The sequence below is a fragment of the Phasianus colchicus genome, chromosome 20 (genome assembly GCF_987193195.1).
Source record: "Phasianus colchicus chromosome 20, bPhaCol1.hap1.1, whole genome shotgun sequence".
Lineage (NCBI taxonomy): Eukaryota > Metazoa > Chordata > Aves > Galliformes > Phasianidae > Phasianus > Phasianus colchicus.
The window spans coordinates 5,660,209-5,683,453 of NC_143455.1; the positions used below are offsets into that span (position 1 = coordinate 5,660,209).

General features: G+C 55.7%; 1 protein-coding gene across 17 annotated transcripts in view; it reads right to left on the bottom strand.

The window, feature by feature from the left end:
• The window catches only part of RBFOX3 (RNA binding fox-1 homolog 3), a 110,858-nt gene that overhangs the window by 53,676 nt on the left and 33,937 nt on the right, over positions 1 to 23,245 (bottom strand). For all 17 annotated transcript variants that reach the window (XM_090121984.1, XM_090121985.1, XM_090121988.1 and 14 more), the window contains exon 2: positions 5,641 to 5,746. The gene's annotated coding sequence lies outside the window, so the exon portion shown is untranslated. The remainder of the gene's footprint in view (positions 1 to 5,640; positions 5,747 to 23,245) is intronic.

Consider the following 23,245-nt stretch of genomic DNA (forward strand, 5'->3'; position numbering starts at 1 on the left):
ACCATTGCATATCCTGAGTGGGAAGGGACCCATAGGGGACAGTAGGAGAAGCACCTTGGAGTGGCAGTGCCGTTGGCCCCGTGTCCATGCCACACTTGGTTTGTTCCCCTGCCCTCAGCTTCCTCAATCCCCTCTCCACACACAGCTCTGACCCCAAGGGGGGAACGACTGGGCCACGTTCTGTCTCTGCCAGAATTTAACAAGTAATCAGTGCCAGGGTCACCTTTCCCCGGGTGAGGCTCCCATGAATACTGGATGCAGACACAGCATGGCACAGCGGCTGCATGGGGAGCAGAGCTGCAGCAATGGACCCCAACTCTGGGATGCAGGGAACTCGCTGCTGGCTGACACCAGAATGGTGCCACCACGGTACCAGTGCCCCCTGCCCTGTCCCATCGCTGGGTGCCATTGCCAGAGCTGCACACAGAGCCGTCCCAATGGAATGCTCCGCAGGGCCCTGTGGCTGTGATTCTCAGCTCCTCCTGCAGCACTCATCCCAGCTGGGGGTTGGCTGGAGGGGCTGTGCCATAGGGATGTATTCCAACACAGTCCTGGAGCATGCAGCCCCCAGCTGAGGCTCCCAACGCTCCCCTTTTGTGCGCGCCGCAATTGACTCATGTTCTTAAAAGGAAAATTGAGAGGAAAGGAGGAGGGGGGGGGGAATAAAAAACAGAAATGCCTCTGAATCCAACCTCAGAGAAAGCGTGGGAGCTCTCGGGAGAGGAGGAAAGCACTTTCTCTATAATTCACCTTTTGTCATTTAATCACCATCCCTTCTCTCTGCGGTGCTGCTGGGTAACGGCTGTGCGCAGGGAAATCCGCCTCACAGTGCCCGGGGAGCACTGACTGCCTCCAGTACCAGGGCTGTGAGCATCCCCTGCACCCAGCCACAGCCCCACACCTCCAGCCCTGGCCCTGTTCACCACCACGCTTGCCTCTGCTCCGAAGCAGCTTACCATGCAGCTGGCGGAACGCCAGAGTCTTTTTAGAGAAATGTGAGCGATGCCCAGGGAAGAGCTAATCATGTGTCATGGAAACAACTTCGTGCCACTCAGAGTGCCGCAGGATTGAGCGCGGTGACATGTTGGGCACAGAGCTGGGCTCCTCTCCATGTGGCGCCGTGGGTCAGCAACGCTGTGCGCCACAGCCCTGAGTACGGCATCAAGGCCCACGGATGCGCAGTGGCACCAGCACGGCTGTGGGGCTCCCCTGGACACTGCTCCTGGCAGAAAGCAGCCTGGGGCTTCGGGCAGGCTTAAGGCTGCAGAATGCGACCTTAGCTCAAATGGCCCCGTGTTGGTTCAGCCTCAATCACACGGCAGGAAACAAAACTCCATCTTCAAAGCAAGGCCAGCTCCAGGAGAAAGGAGCGGAGCACCTTGGAGGGCACCGCCTCCAAGCTGCCAGGAGAGCAGAGCTTTACTTAATGCAAGGAGAGGAAATAAAGTCCTCAGCAAGAGGAATAAAGCTCACAGAGAGCAGCCCCAGAACTAAGCGGATAAAGAACGGAGCCAACGGGATCTGAGCCACAGGAGCTGGGGAGCACCAGAAAAGCGCGCATGGCACAGAGCACAGCTCCCAGCAGCAGGGGAAGGGCAGAGTACATGGAGCCCAAAAGCACAGAGAGTAGCACTGAGCAAATGGGATGCAGTGAGAGGCAGCAGGGCCCTACCAAAGCTACATCCTTCCTGCAGGGTGGCAGTGCATGTGGCCCAGCATGGCACCATGGGCAGCAGCAGCACTGCACACTGCTAAGCCCAAGCAGCACCAAGTTCAGAATGCTGCACGTATGGACCATGTGAGAATTTCTGCTCTAACCTGGAAAAACACTCAGAGAAACATCTAGGTACATTACTCAGTTCCAAGCTGACTATGAGTCACCATCTCCTGCATCTGTGAGAAAAAAAAAAAAAAGCAAGTGTGTTTCTGGGTTGCTTGCTTGGGAGGAGAGAGATTTCCAGGAGAAATGAGGAGGGGTGGCTGTGATTTGTGCACAGCATCAGCCCATCCGGAGCCACAGCACCGGAGCAGCAGCGCAGAGCATCTCGTGGGGCACATCCCCACAGAAGGACTGAGCAGAACGTTTTGGGATCCCCATGCCACACACCTCATCTCCACAGGCCTTCTGGACCGCTTGGCTAACCAAGCGCCCAAATCCGGGCTGCGCATCAGCTGGAAAGCTTCCATCCCATCATAAACAGAATGAGCTATTTATAAACCCCCAAAAACCTCTTTTTTTAATTATTATCATCCCCTCCCCGGGGAAAAAAGACAAACCAAACAAATAAATAAATAAAGCAGAAGATGCTGTGCCGTGCTGCTGAGAGCACCCCAGCATGGCTCTGCAGCGCTGCGCCACTCCCCAAGCAGTGCCCAGCGGAGCAGATGGCAGCGTGGGCGCGAGGTACCAGCCTCCTGGCAATCCGAACAGCTGTTACCGTTAGAAAATGCTAATTGCCATCAATCAGGACAGCACCTACCCACATTTACATGCAAGCACCAAAAAAAAAAAAAAAAAATTACGTCTAAATTTCGCCCGAGTACAACACTCATTGCATGTTAAGTAAGCGGAGCTGCTGTGGTGCTGCAATGGGGATGGTCCTGGTCATGGGCACAGCAGTACCCACCAGTGGTGGCCCGAGAAACCAGGTGCTCCTTCAGCCCCACAGCTCCTTTTGCTCCAGGAACATGTGGTGCTCCATCCCCAGAGAGTGGTTCATCAGATCCCGTTCCAGACACAGTGTCAGTGCTGTGGGGCAGCCCCCTCCCCACAGCCCCCCTTTGGATGCGCTGGCACGGGGGCATCGCTGCCAGGCTCCCACAGCCCTGTGCTGTGCTGTGCTCTGGCTGCAGCCCTGGAAGCTGACAGGCTCCCACTGGTGCGAGCAGGTTGCAGCACCGCTGCTCGCTCCCTGCAGCTCCCACCATCACTCAGCAGTCGAGGGAATGGCTCGGAGCTGCAAGGTCACTCAGCAGCACCATCTGTCCGTGCACCACATGGTTCACCCTGGGGAGAGCAGGATGAGAATGATGGCAGCATGACAAAGGCCAGCCCCTCCAAGCAGTGCCTGCAGCCACTGCACCGATGGACTCTCCACTGGGGTGCACCCACCTTGCCCATTTGGGACTGCACACAGGAGCACCCTGACAGCTCCATATCCCCTATCTGCACCAGGGGTGATTCTGGGGAGGTGCACTCAAGCTCTGAAGTCACACCCATCTGTGCTACATCTCCTGTGCCTCAAAGTGTCACAACAAGAGAGCTATCTCTGTCGAGGCAGTCGTCTCCCACATGCGCTGTCCCAGATGCATTCCCAGCACTGCTGGGCACACTGCTGGCCACACCAAGCCCAACCACTACATAAACACTGGACCTGACTTCATGTGCAGACTTCATAATGAGGAGCACTACAGCAGGTGTTGAGGAACATCCTGATGCTCAGGGACACCTATCCCAGCACTGGTGCCACAGCCTCAGTGACACTGCTCCAGTGGTATCATCCCAATGCGCTCAGCCCTGAGCCCCACATCCTCACCCCACCCCAGTGGGAGCAGCCCACCTCCTGACCCTACACCAACCCCAGGACCTCAAACCAGCCCCAGGATCCCCACGCTGGCCCTGCAGCAGCACACTGTCCCACAGTGAGCCCTGCTGTGCTTGAGATTGTTTCCATATGGGAGCACCAAGCAGAGCTGCCAGCTCGCGGCTCCAGCGCTTGCTGCTACATCTGGAAACTCTTCTCACCCTTAATTGTTCTTAATGCTTTAACACGCGGAGTGACTAATAAGACACTAATTGGGCGGCCTTAGCAGCGAGAGGCGGTGTGGGGAGCACGGCTGGCAGTGCCCTCTGTGCTGTGCTGGTTCTCTCCCAACCACTTCAGCTGCAAATGTCAGAAATCTCAGCAAAACTAATGCCTTCTTGGCCTGTCCCAAAGCGGTGAGCAAACCCACCTCCCGAAAGCACAGTGAGCCAGGACCTGCAGGTTTCAGCTCGCTGTCCCACAGCCACTTGTTGGCAGACGAGGAGCTGGTGGAGAGGAGAGTGGCTGCAGTACAGGGGCTTGGGGTTGGGGAGGCTTTCACTGTGGGGTCTGAGAAATGGGGACACAGAGAATGGGGACACATAGGGATGCACGGCCCCGCTGCAGGAGCTGGGGTCCCCAAGCCAATCCAATCCCGCAGTGCACCAGCCCTGCCCCGGGCACACAGCACTCACTGGATCTGCTCTACAGCGGGAAATAGCACAAATCTTGTTACACACCGCCTAAGCCTCCCTGGGCATGTTTTCTATAAATCTCCTGGAATTTATTATATGATAACTAGCCTGGAAAAGCCAAATTAAATCCACAGCCAAGAAACTGACTTTCAAGTGTGACCCAATTTCCTCACTCGGAGGGGAGGGGGAGAGGGGATCCCGGTGACAGCCGCTCCCAGGCTGACCTCCCCCTGCAGCCGCCCCCCGTCCTCCCCCTCTCTGCAGCCCCGTGCTGACTTTGGGGATGGAGCTGCAGCCTTTCATGTCTAAGCGGATCTAGCACTCCCACTCACGGAACAAAAGCGCCTCGAGGGCTCCCCTTTCTGATGTTTCTCCATTGCTCAGTTTCAAGCCTTCTTTCCAGGAGCTCTTTCCCCACGGGGAGGGCTCGGTTGGATCGGAGGATGATGGGGAGCATCTCCGCAGGGCTCGGTGACATGCCAGCTGCTTTTGCAGTAAGGACACATCTGTGAGCCCTCTGAGCCAAGCCAAGCACCAGGCTGCTGCCCTGGGGCTGGGGATGCCACACGGCCATCCGTGACAGCCCCATGCTGGCCACCCCCAGCACACAGCACCCGGTGGCAGTGCAGGGTATGGGGCAGCACAGGGCTGTGCAGCCCTGGGGGTGGGCTGGGGCTGTTGTTCTGGAACAGCGTGCACTGGCAGAGCTGCATGTGGGAAGCTTGCATAATAACGGCAGCCCACACTACGCCTGCTCCTACCCAGCATGATCAGACCCTTGCTTTCATGAGCAATAACATCCACCCAAAGTTTTCTAAAAGACAAAAAAAAAAAAAAAAGAGCTTCAAGGTGATACACAGAGCTCAGCTTCCTTTGCTGCCTTCGAGCTGATTAATGCAGCTGGGGAAATACATCTGCACAGCCTCCTCACAGAGGCTTCTCTTTAATCCTTCTCTCAGGACAACCTCTGCCCCCAGCGGGGGACACAGCTCCTCCAATTCACACTCATTTCCCCACTCCAGAGCACTCCCATGGGACAGATGAAGCAGTGCAGCAGTGCTGGGGGGCTCTCCCCACACCACTGAGTGCTGTCCCATGGGAGGTACACACACACACACACCGCATCGCATCCCATGCAACACCCCACCATCGTGCAGGCTGTTGCTTATGTTGTGCAGCTCCAATCGATGGGGATGGGTTCCAAGTAAAGCAGCACCCACCCCACAAGTGATGGCATGCTCTGAGGGAGTTCCGTGGAAGCATTCATGCCCAGGCAGGGGGCACATGGCCCTTGCACAGTGCCAGTGCCAGGTATGTGATAGCTCAGATTGGACCATGGGAAGCAGGACCTGGCCCCAACCCCACAGAGACCACGCGCTCCCTCCCTGCCCAGCTGTGTGGGGATGAATAGACGGACATACCTGGGAGTGGAGAGGTGCTGTGGGTGCAGCTGGAGCTCACGCTGATGTCTGCCCCTGTGTGCAGTCAGGAAGAGCCGTCGGGGTCTCACAGCAGCGGCTGCTCAGCCTGCAAGAGAGAGGGAGAGGCTCCAGTGCTGTCCCTGTGTAGGCATCACTGCTAATAACGGAGGAGGATGCAGCAAAGCTGCTGAGCGGCACAGCTTGCAGGCTGTGCCCCATCCCAGCACACAACTCGTGGCCGCAGCACATCCCACCTGGCTGCAAGGGGCACAGCACAGCCCCCCAGGGCTCAGGGTTTCCACTTGGTGGGGGCATCCCAAAGCAGGATGCAGCACACAGCCTGGGGAATGGGAGAAGCAAACACCCCCAGTCCCTCAGCTCCTCCTGTGAGACAGCTGCAGTCCCACTCTATGTCTGAATAGCTCCATTTTGCTTTCCCCCCACTAGGCAAAGCGGGCAATCCTTTATCATGTAACTCTCGCTGTCAAGGCCTTTCTTGACACCAGGTGGGACAGCATCAATCTTGGCACTGAACATTCACCATCCACCCCACGACCCCCAGCAGTGGCCCCCTGAGCCCATGTGAGTGATGGAGCCTGCAGTGCAGCGAGATGGGCCCCACACCAGGAGCAGATTTATCCCCATGGCAGAACAGGGGGCAGAGGGTGGCAGATAAGTCATTGGGAAGCGGCAGGAGCATCTTTCAAGGTCCTCCAAGGTTGGCTCATTACAAAACAAAGAGAAGAGGGAAAACGAGTGCTCATAGCAGCACGGCACACAAGCAACCCTCCCGTCCCAAGCAGCCCAGCGCTGGGGAAATGCAGCACAGAGCTCTGGCTGAGGGTTGGTGGTGCTACCAGGACAGGGCACAGCCAACAGCACCACCAGCACAGATTTGAGCAGCACCCAGCAGTGAGCAGCGCGGCACCCGGATTGGGCCATCAGTGTCTGTGCAGCAGCTGCACGGCTGCCCCATCCCATAATGCTGCAAAGGGACCAAAAGTCACTGCTGAGAGCCCACGGAGCAACTCAGACATCAGCACCACGCACGGGGTGCCCTCAGCTCCAGGCATCCCCACTGCATGCAGCCTGCAGCAAGCACTGCACCTGCGAGACCACGGAGAGCCCCGGGGAGGAGAGGACCCATGAGCCGTGCAGGGAGTCCTCAGGCTTCCCCAACCTGCTGGAATTCCCCTTCCATCCAATTATTCCCGCTCATTAGGCTCTGCTCCTGATTAACGTGCATAGCAAGAGCGCAGCTCAACAGAACTGTACGCTTCAAAGCCCCCCCCCCAGCCCCCGCCATCAGTCACCTCTGAAGTCAATCTGTCACAGCCCAATTTCCTAATCCACCCTGCACGGAAAACCATTTGCTGCTCTCCCTCAAATTAAGCTCCACTCGCAGCTCTGCTCCTCTCCTCCTTTGATTATTTTTGTTACCAGACACCGAAGCGGAGCGCAGGGTTAAGTGGAGATTCAGCCGTGCGGGCTCCTGAGAGCGGTTTTTAATCACACACACGGCTCCTGTGCTCTCCCACCTGCACAGCCACCATTAATCACCGCCAAACCGCTTCCCACAGGCAGGGGACCCACAGCCCCAGGGTGCCCATAGCTCATGGGCAGCACTGCTGGGCTCCTCTCCCCATCACCTCCTTGCCAACACGGACTCATCAACCCGCTGTTCCACTCTTGCGTTGCAGGGTTTATCCAAGATGAGAAAAAAAATGGGGATGCTTAGGAACCAAGGGAACAACGTGGAGATGTGGGAGAGAAGGGTCAGATGGGGGTGAGGGAAGAACTTTGCCCAGAGAGCAACAAGCACAGCCCTGAGCTGCTGGAGCTCAGGGAGTGCTGGGACATCGCTCTCTGATGTAGGGTTTGGGTGGTGCTGGGGTTGGGTTGTTGGTCCCCGTGGGCTCCTTCCAACTCTGTATGACTCCATGCTTATGTGCAGTGAATGTGGGACATGGGAACGTGTCACCAATCCCCAGTCACACCGCTCCCTGCGTGCTGCTGAGCTGGTCCCAGACAATAAACCATTGCGATTGCATCTACAACCCGACCCCAGGAAGGCTGAGGAGAGGCTTTATCAAAGCCAGCAGCACCCCAGGGAGGAGACAGAGAGATAACAGGCACTGCAGCAGCGATCCCAAGGCCAACCCCAATACCAACACAGCCACTCATTTTTGGGCTGCTGGGAAGATGCTTTGCCCCAGCACCATCTGTGCAGGACAAGCACCCATAAACATCTGTGACTTGGGTTTCACTGCTGAAGCATGGCTATGCAGAATCCTTTTGGGCCAGGGGGAGGGAGTGAGGTGGAGGGGAGGGCTGTGAAGGCAAACACGAGCAGCTATTCTCCCTTTGTTACAGCAGCGGGGAGAGCAGGGACTCTTTCAGCAGCAAATGCACTGAAGCAGCACTCGGAGCCTGTGCAGCCCCAGATAGAGCGGCTGCGGCAGCTGAGATCAGGAGCTATTTCCCACTTATCTGTGCCGTGCTGATATCTGTGCAGCAGAACACAGCGTTGGGTAATAGGATTTCGATGCTGAACAGAAGATGTTTCTCTCCAAGCCTCACTTACGTCACACCTGGAGGTATCCGTGGCCACAGAGGTGACACAGAGGAAGGCTAAAGACTCTGAACTCCTGTGCTGAGGGAGCAGCTTCTCCTTCAGCTGCAAAGCAGCAGAATGAACGTAATCCAAAGAACGCAAAGCAGAGCTCATCCCTGCACCCATGCAGCCCCAAAACCACACTGCATACCCTTCTGGGCCCCGTGCTGCAAAGGGCCCCGCGTGGAGCTCCTGGGGCTGCAGGTAAGCAGCTGCTGTACCATCAGCATGCAGTGCTGCAGAGCCCAAGATAACGAGCTCCAAACAGTGCATGCTGCTCACGATGTGCAGCGCAAAGTCCTGAAAGGCTGCGGGCAGGGAAGGCTGAGTGAGCCAAAGGAAGGGGCTCATTAAGGAGCAGAGCAGGCACTGGGAGCAGGATGTGCCCCGCTCGCTGCATTTGCATGTTGGAGCCCAGCTTCAGAGTACAGGGAGTTATCACAGCCTCATTTAGTACTGGAGGTGCATTTCTATGAGATTAAAGGGCCAGGAAAGAAGGGAGAGGCAGGCATGGAGCAGGAGGAGAAACCATCTTGAACAACAGGATGGAGAAGGGCTTGGAAAGTGCCTGGGAAGGGGGTCAAAGGGATCTGCCCCTATGCAGACAGCAGCTGTGGGCACAGCCCCTCTGGCACCTCACTGTTAGGAACACACTCTGCCCTCCTGTGTGTTCCCCAGTGCTCAGGATGGGGCTGGCAGTGCAGCTCCCGGCCACGGCAGCCCCATCCTCATCCCACAGGGATTGTGTGAGGGCAGTGTGTGCTTGGGGGGAGAGCACAGGCAGCACCTGCTGGGGGGGGGGCCGGGTGCCAGAGGAGCGGTGCAGTCTGTTCCTCTGCACAAGTGCATTAAGTATTCCGTGCAGCACTTTTGCTGTAAATCACTTCCTATTCAGGCTCACTGCTGAGGGTCTCTGAAGGTCGATTTTCCATGGTTATGACAACAAAAACTAAAATTGGGTCAAACCTGAAAGGTATTATCTTCCTCCAAGCTGCTAAATGCACAATAGTAATGAGGTTGGTTAAGCAATTCACCCACAGACTGCATTATTTGCTCTGAAGATGTATTAACCAGTTAAATGAGCGTGATAAGACGGCTCTGCTTATTTCCCTCAGCAGCGCACAGAGATCTGAGGCTCTGGGTCTCTGCATCCCAGCTAATAACCGCGACCGCAGCCGCTCCGACAAAGCACGGCTCTGCTGCGGGCCGGGTTCTGCCCGCCTGACCCACAGAAAGGGAACGGGAGCTTTAAAGGCACCCCGCAGCTGGGAGCTGTTTGAGAAAATAATCATACCTCCTCCCTCCCCTTGCTTTTCCTTCTTCTTAAATGCTCTCCCCCTCCCCAGTATCGCTGTGCGTTAGGGTTAGGGTCTACCCAAGTCGATCCTCGCCACCCCCAGGCTGCAGAGGCTTTGAGCATCCAACCCAACCCAACCCACCACGTGCCCACGTGTGTGCACGCAGCAGTGAGCTCTCAGCTGGCAAGGGCTGTCCCAGGGCACCAGCCTGGAGCTGGCAACGGCGGGATGCAAGGAACGTGTGTTTGTATGGGATTTCTGCTGCTTTTCTGAAAACAAACACCATGCATGTAAATAGAACTGATGTAAACAAGCATGACCCCAAAATCCATGCGCAGCTGTATGTAACGGGAGGGAAGGAGGGAGAGAGGAGGAAGAAACACTTCAGTTAATCCCTAAAATGATAAGATGGAGAAGTTCGAACGGAACAGAAAGCATCTGTGCCTGCAGCAGGACAGGATTGCCATGGAGCATTCATGGTACCATCCCCCCATGCAGCCCCAGTGCCCTGCAGGGACAGTCCCAGAAGGTACTGTTGTTCCCTCTGGTGCTCCAGCTGGTGCTTTGCCAGCAGGCAGTAGGTGCATGGAGAAGCGCCAGCACTTTCTAGCACACAAGGATGGAGGTATCCTGAAGTTGGATCTTTGTCAGCAACACTGGGAACAGCACCTCAGCCAAGCACAGGACTAAAATGTGGCCACAAGATGGTACCTGGGGGACATGAGGGGAAAAAGCCATGGAGCAGCTCCAGGGTACTTCAGAAAGGAGAAAAGGGCTGCTCTCTGCCACTGCCTAAAGATGGCTACAAAAAGGTGGATACAGGGAAGGACAGCATGGGTGCTCTCAGCAGGGATGGGACAAAGGGAGCTGCCCTGGAGAATGGCTGTCCCAGCTGCATGCACAGCGCTGCCTCTCAAGGTGACTCCCTGGCTGCTCAGGGATGCCTTCACCACTCCTCCAGCCATTATTAGATCTTAAACTCTTTCCCTCGCCATCTGCCACTCACTACTCACATTTTAAGGATGGAAATGACAGCTTCCCCATGATCAGCCCTCTGGAAACCCCGCGGGGCTCAGTGTCACGGAATGAGGAAATTTGTAATTCTGCTTGAGGAGGACTGTGACCTCCGATCACACACAGTGCTCAGACCTGGCTTGCTCCATCCCTGGCCCATGGCAGCTTGGGATGGCTCTGCCCCATGACTGCAAGCCATCACTGCTCCAAACCCCAGAGAACTCACCCATGGAGTGATCCTCTGGAGCAATGCTGCCCGCTCGCTCCCTCCATGCCAAAGCTTTCAGATCCCCCAGCCCTCCACACACCCACCGCACAAATCCAACCCAACACACACACACCCAACCCAGCACACACCCAGCCCAATGTGCACAACCAACCCAACACACACACCCAACCCAACTCCATCCAACCCAACACACACGCATCCATAGCCAACACAAGGTACACTCCCAACCCAACGAGTACCCAACCCACATCACACCCAAACCAATGCACAAACCCAACTCAACACACACCCCAAACCCAATGCACACCCAGAACACAACTGCATCACCAGGGCCACTGCCCAGTTCTGCCACCACAGCAATGTGTGTTTCTCAGGGAACCATGAGCATCTCCTACCACCATGGGGAGTTCAGGCTCCAGGACATACGGTGACGACGTAATGCCCCAGGGTCCCCAAATGCCACCGCACTGAGCTCTGCAGCCCTGCTGCTCCAGGCAGATGCCGTGGCGCCTGAGCCCCACTGCCTTTTGCCACGCTGTTGGTGATGGGAGAGAGCCAGGAACGCCAAGAAAAGTGTTCCTCATTTTGAGGAGTCGGATCACCTAAAGACTGGCAACAGCCCAGAGCCTGGAGAGACAAGCCCCTGATTTATGAGCAGCACGGACACAGAGACAGAAGAGCTTTAGTGAACCTGGTTAAAAGCTCATGGGAAAGGCGACAGTGAAAGATGGGAGCCACCAGGCAACAACACCTCTCCAGACTGAAAACAAAAGCAGCACAAGAACTGAGTTCACCAACTGACAGCCCGGCACCCAGGAGCCACGCAGCAGAACCAGCGCAGCCCCGCGCCTGGCACACGGCGGGCACACAGCACCTGGCTGCCAGCCCCTGAATCCATGCGTTAATTAACATTCCACGTGTAAAGTTGGGATTGTAATTACTGCAACTGATTAACAGGCCGAAGGTAGCCAGTCTCCGAGGGAGCAGATTAACAGAGGCTCTCTCAAGCTCCCGCTCTCACCTCAGCACTGCAGATGCATTTTAAGCAGGGCCTGATGCTCCTATTGGCAGTGATTAATGGGCTCTGAGGACATGCAATGGCTCCGGCCCCGCTGCTCTTCTCATGCTCTATGATGGGATGGCACAAGGCTCCCTCCGAGCTGTGTTCTGCCTCGGGACAACGCTGTCACCAAGCCTGCTGCTCACAAGGGACCACATGGATGTGGAAACACAGAAATCTTCCCACCTCTGTGCTTCTCTCTCCCTGCTCTGTGCCGTGCTCTGTGCTTCATACCCTGTTTCATGCAATGCTCCATGCTCTGCTCAGCTCCATGCAATGCCCTGTGCACTGTTCCATGCAATGCCATGCGCAGTGCTCCATGCCCTGCTCCGTGCCCAGCTCCCTGCCATGCTCCTTGCAATGCTCCAAGTCCTGTTCCATGCAATGCTTTATGCAATGCTCCATGCCCTGTTCCATGCAATGCTCTGGGCAATGCTCCATGCCCTGCTCCATGCAATGCTCTGGGCAATGCTCCATGCAATGCTCTGTGCAATGCTCCATGTCCTGTTCCATGCAATGCACTGTGCAATGCTCCATGCTCTGCTCCATGCAAGCTCTGTGCAATGCTCCATGCCATGCTCCATGCAATGCTCTGTGCAATGCTCCATGCCCTGTTCCATGCAATGCTCCATGCCCTGTTCCATGCAATGCTCCGTGCCCTGCTCCATGCCATGCTCCATGCCCTGTTCCATGCAAGCTCTGTGCAATGCTCCATGCTCTGCTCCATGCCCTGTTCCATGCAATGCTCTGTGCCCTGCTCTATGCAGTGCTTTGTACCCTGCTCCATGCAATGCTCTGTGCCCTTCCCCATGCCCTGCTCCGTGCACCGACCCAGGTAGTGCAAAGGAGAGTGCAGCAGGAGGGAGCCTAACGAGACGCCAATAATTACCAGCAGATCAGACGATCAGCTGTAATTAAGCACTATCCACAGGCAGACCGCTCGGCTGCAGACTTTCTTCCCTCCTTTTCCCCAAGACTGCAAAATAAATTATCCTGCAAAGTTAGCCCAGGCTGAGCTATGGAAACAATTAAACAAAAATTAAATCTAATTCATTTATACTCTGAGCACAAAGTGGATAATGTGGGGGTTTTCTTCTCTCTCCTCTCTTTGCCTTGGTGTTACAGAGGACTATTATGGGAAATTAATCACGGGGAAAAGCAATGAACGTGATCTATCGCTCTTTAAAAGTGCACTGTAGTGATTATATAAAAATCTATTAGAGCAGCCAGGAAATTTAAGAGTGACACCATTTAAAAGGAAAAAGGAGACGAGGCCGGTGGCAACAGGGATCAATTTCTGCACAGACGGATCCTTGAAAGTAGGAGCAGGAGGAGGTCAGGCCCTCGGGGGGGGGGGGGGGGAACAGCTGCATGCCACCAAACTGCTCCCCACCTCCCATGGAAATGCAGCCAAATGCCCCAAGGCAGAGCTGGGGCTGCAGCTCAGGAGCAGCAATGCATGGAGGCACAATGGGGCTGTCGGTGGGGAAGCACTGGGGAGGGGACAGGGGTGGTCCGGACAGCACCCATGGTTGGAGCAGGGCTGTCTGCGATGCTCTGAGCCCACCAGGATTGGGCATGGGGTGCGACCCCCCCACCCCCCCAGCACCCACTCAGCTGTGTAAAGGTTGCAATAAAACCTTTGTCTGGGCAGATTCCATCATAAATCCTCACCCCCGGGTCAGCCTGACGCTTTCATGGCACCATCAATCCCAGGGGATGTGCAATCAGTGTGCTCAGCACAGAGCCACCAGGAGGGACCCCACTGCAGGAGGGGACAACGGACGTCCCGCTGCTCCCTGCACCCTGAGATGTCAGCACAGCCATTCTGGGGACAGGGATACCAACATGGTGTCCCATCCTGGAGATGCCCAAAGCTGGCTCGAATGGGCCCTGGGCAGCTCGAGCTGCTGGGGGGCAACTGCTGGGTTTTGGAACTGAGTGATCTTTAAGGTCCCCTCCAATCAGAGCCATTCTATGATGCTATGCCACATCTGGCAGAGAGCAAAGAGGACGTGGGGAGGCAGCACCCCATGCCCCAGTGGCACCGCAGTGCTGCAGGGCAGTACATGGAGAGCCCAGCCTGCAGTGTACCCAGGCCATTGCCCCAGAACCAATCCTTACCAACAGTCCACTTCTGCACTAACACAGGCAAACGCCTTGATGTGAATTGAATGGAAGTTTCTCCTCCCTGTCAGGCTAATGGAAACAAAACCCACACCGCTCTCCCCCCAGTGCATCTTTTCAACGATTTCAAAAAAAATACTCTTTTGAAAAGAAAAGAAAAAAAAGAAAAGGGGGGAAAAAAAAAAAGAAAAAAAAAAAACCCTTTGATCTCAGCAGCCCGTTTGTTTAGTCCACGCCGGGATTTAATTGAGGAGGGATGTCCTTGAATAAACGCAGAGATGTCCTCGCTCCCCGGGAAGCCCGCGTGAAGCGGCAGCACTGCTGTGCAATGCTTTCTGCTCACCCAGGGTGTGCTGGGACGGTGTCACCCACGGTCCCACAGCACCTGATGGGAGTAGGGAGGGGGGGAATGGAGGATGATGCTGCCCCCCCTGCCACCAGTTCAATCCTGCGCCACCACCAGGGTGAGATGCTGCAAAGCTGCAGCCCAGGCTGGGATGCGTCCCACTGCTATAAGGGAACAGGAGTGGGGTTTGTCCTCCTCCATCACTGTCAGCCCCAAAGGTGAACTTGGACCCTGGGGAGTAATTAATGGTGATAAAAGTGAGCAAAGGGAGAGAGGACACAGGGAACTCCCGGCTCATTAAAGCTGTTGCTTCCTTCATCCCATGGTAACATGGTAATACTTTTCTCCCCACAGCCCCCAGTCCCCCCCTTCTCCACCCCCCAAGGGCACAATTCCCCCTGGTTGCCAGGCTGGGGGCACCCCACAGTGCCCAGACCCCTGAGCTGCACACAGGCCAACGCGAGCTGATTAAAGCAATTAGGGCTTTAAATAGTAACATCAGAGTGGCTCATCAGCGCTGAAGAGGCAGTCAAGTGACAGGGCTGAGGATCCTATTTAGGGATGCAGTTGGCACAGCATCCCAAGCCCTGAGCCCTCACACAGCGGGGCCGTGCCATGGGGCACCCACCCCACACCCAGCCAGCACTGTTTCCCTTTTCTCAGGCTCCTTATTCCATTTTTTAAATTATTTTATAAAGGCTCTGGGAAGGGAAACGTGGGAAGAATTGAAGAAAAAGAAGTGCTGCTCTGGGAGGCAGCACCGCACACCAGCATCCAAAAAGTACCTTTTGCAATAGATAAAACAGAACACGCACATTTTGTCTGTTTGGACTCAAAGCCTGATGTGGCAGAGATTTAAGGCAGTCTGGTGGGAAATCCGTCTATTTTAGTATATAAGAATCTCCAATCACAAAGGAATCTGGACACAAATACAGATGCAGGAGCAGCACAAACAGCCGTGAAATGCTCCATTCCCTTCCTTCTGCTGTCTGATTTCCTGCCCTTGGATTTGTTTCTTGCTACAGCTGGCGAGCTGCTGCACACAGATGGATGCAGTGCAGCCCCAGCACCTCCTGGGACACTGGCAGCAGGGTGGGAGGGATGGGATGGCATAAGATAGGATGGGATGGAACAGGATGGGAGGGGATGGCACGGCAGCACTCAGAGCAGGGCTGCCTCCATCCCAATAAGCATCTCTGCACCCCAGGGCAATGGCACAACCGTCCTGTGAAGCTTTCCTCTTTCTCCATCAGGAGTCAGGGGAAGAGAGAGGAGCTCAGCAGCCCCATGCACAGACCCTCGCCATGTGAATGCCCACGCTGACGTGTGCCAGCTGTTGTGGTTGGCACAGGGATCCCAGCACGGGGATCCGCCGCTCTCAGGTGGGGACAGGAGAGAACAGCACAGGAGTGGATCCAGAGCAGAGCCACCCATCGGCTTCCTGCGAGCTCAGGAGGTGCTGTAGGAGGGTACAGGCAGAGGCATTTACATTTATTTATAGGCATTTCTGTGGCACTCAATTAAACGCTGTGGTGGAGATAGTGCAGCGTGAAGAGTATTTAGAGCCATTTAACACCTCTGAGTCGGCACAAACCCATCTGATCCCCACAGTGAACTGGGGCAGTGAGAGCTGGGGGCTGCCCTGCACAGCGTGCTCTGATCCAGGAAGGTGGAAGGATGGATGGATTGCAGCGCTCACAGCGGAGCATCCCTCACTCCGTGCTTTGCAGGAGGGGCACGGGGCGCACGGCCCCCTCCATCCCTGGGCAGAGTCCATTTCTGCAGCCTCGCAACCCAAATGGAACACAGCTCAGCGTGTCCCTGCCCTTCTACAGGGGTTCACCCATCCAACAAATCTCAAGGCCACCCCGCTGCCCCCCCGGCTCGCCCCGCACGCCTGGGATTGTGTTGCTTGCAAATGGATGCAATTAAGTTGATACTGCAGTGGGACAATAATTGCTGTTTCCTTAGCTTGGCAATACGACCCCGGAAACCCCCATTATCCTAATCACTGTCAACCGAATCCAATCGCAGCGCGCATACAAACCCGGTGTGCTCCGTGGTGAAACAGAACACTGCAGAAGGCTGAACCGTTCCATAAATCTGCTCAGCACTTAACACCGCCTGCTAAATGGCCCCGCTTAATTATAGCTCTATAAACATGACTTTATAGCAATATCAATACCGTCAAAAAATCAATCCTGCTGACGGACGCACGGACACGGTGGCACTCTGCCTGTGGGGTGTGCACACTGGGGACACCCATGGGTGCCACCCGCTTGGCCCCACTGCTTGCTGTCCCCATGGCACAGGGTGACCGACCCCGCTGAGAGCCGCCCCTCGCTGCCAAACCCGCCGCCACAACATTAGCATTACAACCCACACCGATCTTTGTCAATTACGCTCCAGTATTTGAGCTCTAACCAGCTTTAAATTGAATCAGGACGAAATCATCAGTATAAAAAGAGCCCGCACCAGCCTTTCAATTCCAGCACTGGGAAAAAAAAAAGTTATACATCTCATAATGGCCTTCTACCCCATAATGAACAGGAAAAATAAATTAGATTCCCAGCTAAGGGTATATTTATACAATTTCATTATGTGCCCATGAGCAAGTCTGGTTTTCACCAAGATAAAAATGAGCTCTCAGCAATGCTCGTACTAAATAAATGGAGTGATTTAACAGCTTAACAAGGAGTGCGAGAGAGGGGTTGAGGAACAATGTCAAAATGGAAAATAAAAATACAAAAATATATTTTAAAAACTTTTAAAACGCTTGCGCTTTTCGAGCCGAGATGCAGCCCAGCACCGTGCTGGGATGGGGACTGCTCTCATCCCACAGCATCACATCCCTGATGCTGCCCCTCTGGGACTGGAAGGGGATACCCATGTGCTGCTGCGCTGCAGCAATGCTCGCCCTGAGGAGCCCCCAGCCCCTCAGGCAGTGCCACCCAAACTGGGACAGCAGCACCCACACAGTGCAGCTCCCCTCTCCGGGAGCACCACGATCCCCTGGTGCTGCTGCAAAGCACCACGGAACCCCAGCGAGCAGCGGCTCATCTCTTGAGCAGACACACAGCAACGCGATCCCTCTTCCCCACCTCTCCACACGTTCCAGATGCAAGCCCATGAGAGAAGATAGGAGCAGCAGAATGGCACAACCCCGGGGCCTCGGGATGGCGGAGGCTGAGGATGGGCAGAGTGGGCACAGATGGGTGCAGGAGCACCGCGTGCAACCACGAGCAGAGATGTGCTGACGGCTCGAGGCGCAGCGTGAGCAGCACCCCAGGGAAGATGGGAGCTCAGTGGGAGCTCGCCCACGGCTCAGCTCCACGGGCTGCAGCAGCACGGCACAGCACAGGGATTGCACAGCACTGTCCCTACCGGCTGCTGCTGCTGCAAAGCCCCTCTCTTCCAGCCAGCTGCCTCATGCGCAGCCCGCATTCCCTTCCAACCAATTTCACCCAGCCCAGAGGGAAATGCTTAACTCCCTCCTCCGAGCACAGCCTGCTTAATCAACCTCCTATTATCCAATTCGGCCGCCAGCTGAAACCCGGCCATGCTTTTCACACTGCTTCCCCCACCTCCCTGCCTTTGGGGGGCTGCAGCACATCCTCACCCCACGAGGACCCCACTGCACACACCTATGGCCATGGAGCTGTGGGACCCCTGGGAACGGCCCCTTACAGCCCCACGCCATGCATCCATCCAGGCTCAGCATCGCAGCCCAGGCAGGCTGATCCTAAACCATAACCCACACTTGAACAGCTCATCCATTTCATGGCAGCTAGCTGCCAGCAGGCAAATCTGTCCTCTCAGCAGCAGCAAAACCAGAGCTAAGCAGTTGCCTTTTTTTTTTTTCTCCTTTCCCTTTTTAAATCAATTGCCAGGCCACATGGTCCATCGCAGCGATCTGGAAAGCAGGAGACAACTCCACACGGGAGCTTGGCAGCGTGTCACAGCTCTCCTGCCACAAGGTGACATTCCCCCCATCCCTCCCTGCCCCGGGGAGTGCAGAGGATTAATAGCGCCGCGGGGCCCTGGGGATGTGTGTGCACAGAGTTATGAGCCTGGTTCAGAATCGGAGTTCCTTCCCCTGCTGCAGAGATTGATCACCACTACCAAACACCATTTGGGCTCACCTGTCCCAACCCGCAGCCCAGCTGGGTAGAGGAGCATCCCCTGCACAGCGCTGCAACACTGGATGGAGATCTTCTTCCCTAGGAAGGCAAAGACAGCAGCTATGCAATGCGCTCCTGCATCCCTCCCATATAAATTAAGGCCGGATAATGCTTAACACAATATTTTAACCCCAGCCCAGGCAGTTTCCCAGGTTGCTGGAGCTGCTTGCAGCCCCCTGAAGGATTACAAACGGTTTTTCACTTTTCCTTTCGACTGGGGAGAAGGAGAGCAATGTCGGCTCAATAGCAATTAGAGCAAACTGCAGCTTTGAAGCAGCCTGAGCTCACGTTACCACCGCGACGCGGGAACGAGCCGATGAGATGTGGGGTCAGACACCCAAAAGTGAAACAAACTTTAAGGAAACGACAACGGCTCGTGCAGCCACACGGCACTGCTGGGCAGTGAGCAGGCGGAGCGGTGTGATGGAGCGGCTGCAGCGGGCAGTGAGACCTTCATCCTCATAGGAGGAGGGTCCCTCAATCCCTGCCGTGCTCAAAGGGCCCTTCCTGTGTCCCCCGCCCTCCTTTTGCCCTTTTGTGCTCTGAATCTGCCTCCCCAGCCCCAAATTGAGTAAGATGCAGGTTCGGTTGGGTTGGGTACCACAGATTAGATTGCATCTGTCTGAGTATAAATAATTTACTGCTTGATGGTCAGAGTGAATTTAATTAGTTCTTGTTCTCCTGATAGAATCAGCCCACCGCTGCTAAAGCATTTCACTCCGAATTAGCCTGAAAAGGACTAACAAGGCAGTGCTAATTTTACACACACAACATCCCCCGCAGTCTCTGAAAATACAGCACAGAGCACAGCGCTGCAGTCCCCGCCTGGGGCTGTGGGGGGGGGGGAGGAACAAACCCTGGGCACAACCTGTGGGAAGGAATGGGGGCACATGGGCAGGGACAGCACCATGACACCGACCCCAGCTCTCCTCCCACTGCCCAAAATTCCATGCCATTAGCAAGGACCACGAGTCCCAGGGCAGGACTCTGAGCCCCACGGTGCAGCCATGCAGTTACCACCCCCCCCCCATCCCCAACCTGGGGTCAGGCCCTGATGTTGGGACACACGGGAGCAGCAGCAGCCTCACAGCAAAGCGAGCACACAGCTGAGAGCTGTCAGTGAGCTGGAAGGAGAGCACGGAGCAGGAGCATTCCCTTTGCTCCACATCAGACCCCACGTTCTCCTCTAAGGACGGTGTCTCATCGACTGCAATGCATTGCTGCTCCTGCCTCCCTCCTCTGACCTACCCTGTCTCCACCACGATTTATGCTCCACATTAGCAGTCTAGTGAAGCCTCTTCCCACGACGCCGGTGAGAGGTGGCACTGCGGGTGTCTGCGCTGCACTGAGCGTTGCCCAGCAGGTGCCCCCCACCGAACAAAGGGCAGCATTGCTTCATTCTGGCCACAGGCACACAGATATTGCTGTGAGCAGGGTGAAAGCAGGGCTTGCTGATGTCCTGGCCATCTCTGCCCTGCAATGGAGCAGTGACTCCAGCCCTGGTGAAATTCAGCCCTGCTCCTGCCAAGGGAAGGACTAGACTCCTTCCCTTCACTCAGCTCCCATCGCCAGGCTCTGGCTCTCAGCCTGCAATCCAACACGCAGCATCTCCCTCAATGCATCATCACCCCAGAAAGGCAGATCCAGCAAACAGCCATCAGCAGCTGTCGGGGCCTGCAGCAAACCCATGGCCCTCCAGAAGCCCATAGGAGCTTGCTGCCTTGCCAGGTGCTGCAGCAGGGACACAGCACCACGGGACAGGCAGCATCCACCCACCCCGAGCTCATCATCTCTGGGGCAGCTCTTCCCCTGCCTCAAGCAAGGCAGTCACGTTACATGGAAGGCCTGAAAGACCTCAACCCCAATGGGGCTGTCACTACATCACATGGATGTCAGCAGCACCTGGCCCTGGAGATACCCCTGGAAGCCAGGTCTGAGCCCAGCAGCCAAGGAGCGAGCGGGGAAATGCATTGCTGGGAGCACTGCCAGGCAGAGAGGAGAGCAGCAGCCACCACAGCCATGCGAAATGGAGGCTGAGAGGTGAAGGAAAGGCTGAAAGAGCTCAGGCTGGAGACTCACGGCGTCCCTCAGTGCTCAGTGCAGAGCCAACCACCGAACCCCAGCTGCTCCCCCAGACCCCCCCACGCTAGGGGCACCAGCCCCAATGCCACAACCACCACTTCTGCATGCAGTAACCTGGTGCCCAGCAACACCACCAACAAAACCAGCAACACCAGCCCTGCATTCTACAGACAACCCCCACCCCCACCCTGCAGCAGGCAGTCCCTGCTGTCTGCTCACATGTTGTTGCCCTCACTCCTATCTCCATATAAGCTGTGCTGACACCTCCTCTTCATCACACAGTGCCCAGCCCTTCCTCGGAGGCCATGCATCTCAAGCAGGACAGCACCATAAATATTGCATAGGAGGTGGTTCTGATCTAGTTATGGGTTCTGCCTCTCACGCTCTTCCATCAGGGAGCCTTGGATTGAAATTGAAGTGTATTAGTATAATTTTATCAGGTTTTATTAAGCCTAGGGTCTTACGTTTTTGATATATAGTTTTAATTAAGTTTTAAGTCAAAGAATGCGGCCGCTCATATTTTATCTTGCCATGTCACATCAGAGGGAGGCAGTTAATCAGTGTGTACAAAAACTTCCCATTGCCTATGAAGAACACTCCTGAACTCTGCCTGTAGGAACTCAGCCCTCCCCAGTGGGAAAACACCGGGCAGCAGCACCAGGCAGCATCCCACGCAGCCCAGCATGGGCCGAGGTCATTGGGGAGGCACTGCAGACGTGTGGCTCTGCATGGAGATGCTGAAAAATTTATCACCGTGCGTGCAGAAACGGACTCAATTAAAAACCATTTAAAAAAAAATAACTCTCATATTTCCCACGTCGAGGTTTCCTCTCTGTAAGGGAGGCAGAAATCTCCATGTATAACATGAACAACGATGGGATCTGCGCCCTGCCAGCAGCAGCCACTGCCTGAGCAGCCTCCCCAGGTCCTCCCTGAAGGGCAACAATGATACCAGACCCATCAACACCAACCCCACAGAACCCCATGCACCCACCCCACCTGGCACGCGTGATCCCACAGCTCCCACCCAGCAGCAGCACAGCCCCCACTGCTCCCACCAGCAGTTCCCATCTATTTTAGGCTGCTCTGAGAGCTCCAGTTTCTATATGAGGAGAGAAACACAAGGAGTGTGGCTGCTTGGCTGCTCCCATTGCTCGCTGTCCTTCACACCGCTCCCTCCCCAGCCATGCAGCCCAGGTCCCAATCTCCCCATACCCTCTGCTCCCTTCTGCTGCCCTGCAGCCTCTCCCAGCCCCTGGGGTCAGCAGCAACCCTCTGTCCCCCCCAACCCATACAGGAGGAATGACATACGTGGCCCCAGAAGCCCCAATCATGGGTGTCTCCCGGTGCCCACGTGGGATGGCCAAAAACCCACAGCGCTGCTGCAATGCCATGGGAACAGCAGCAACATCTTTGCAAAGAGGAGGGAAGGGAATCCCAAGAAAGAATGATTCTGTTCATCCGTTGCAAGATCGATAGGCTTGGTGGGGAGGAGGGGGATGGGGAGAGCATTTTGCTTTTCACTCTTTCTCACTTGCTGAGAAATAGAGATTTGGGGTTGGATTTGAACATCACCCAGAAGAAAAGAATTTTCTTCCTCCTCCATCCCCATATTCCCATTAAAATGGGACTGGGAGCAAGAAGACAACTTCATGCCAGCAGGGTGGCTATGGTCTCACCCTTTGGCTTTATGCCCCCCTGGGCTGTCCCCAGCCCAGGGGTGGGATGCAGGACCTGCTCACACCTGGCTATCATGATCCATAAAGGAGCTGACTTATTTCTTACCTCACTGCAATGAAGGATGGTGATTACCCTCCATCCCAGTCCACAACACCTACAAGCACGGTTCCCTAGCTCCACACCAGTGACTCCACAGCCACCCACAGCACAGTGGGGTCACGCTGTGCCCAGAGCACAGCACATCTGTACAAATAAAGGAACCCACAGCACAGCGTGGCTGGGATGCTCTCCAACCCACACAGGCAGAAGGTGCACGCAGAGCCACATCCAGACTGCAAAAGGACTCCCTGAGAGCCTGGGGCATGCAGGGACTTCAAGGCACACCGCAGCCCATTGCAGCCCCAGCTCCACCCCCTGGGGGCTGCGCTGCCCGGTGCCCTCACATCATCCCCATCTCTGCTCCCTGCACTGCCGGGGGGGCACAGGAACCTCCGTGGGGATGTTTCAGAGGGGCAGCAAGAGAAGAAGGGGAACGAGAGCACTGTGTGCCATCTCGATGCGTGTATTTATATCCTTCCCCGACGCAGCATCCCTTTGTAACGGCGCGGAGCACGCATCGGCAGGGCTGTCAGCTCGGCGGCATGTTACAAGTGTTTGATATGGAGATTTTGGCAGTGGGAATGGATGTACCTCGCTGAGAGGTTTATGTAAAATGACAGCTTCTGGAAAACGAAGCACTTAGATTAAGGAGGAAAAAATAAAATAAAATAAAAGTACAAACAAAAGGGACCGGGGGGGGGGGTTTCCAGGCGGCGGGGCTGGAGCAGCCGCCTCTCCCCACTGCAGCCCCCGACCCTGCTGCCCCACTTCCCTCTCCTGCTCTCCATTTGCTGTTTACTGGGCTCAGCCTTTCATTGCTGCCTGCGCGTGGGCATGTGTGGGTGGAGGGAGGTGGATGCCATGCAGAATGCTGC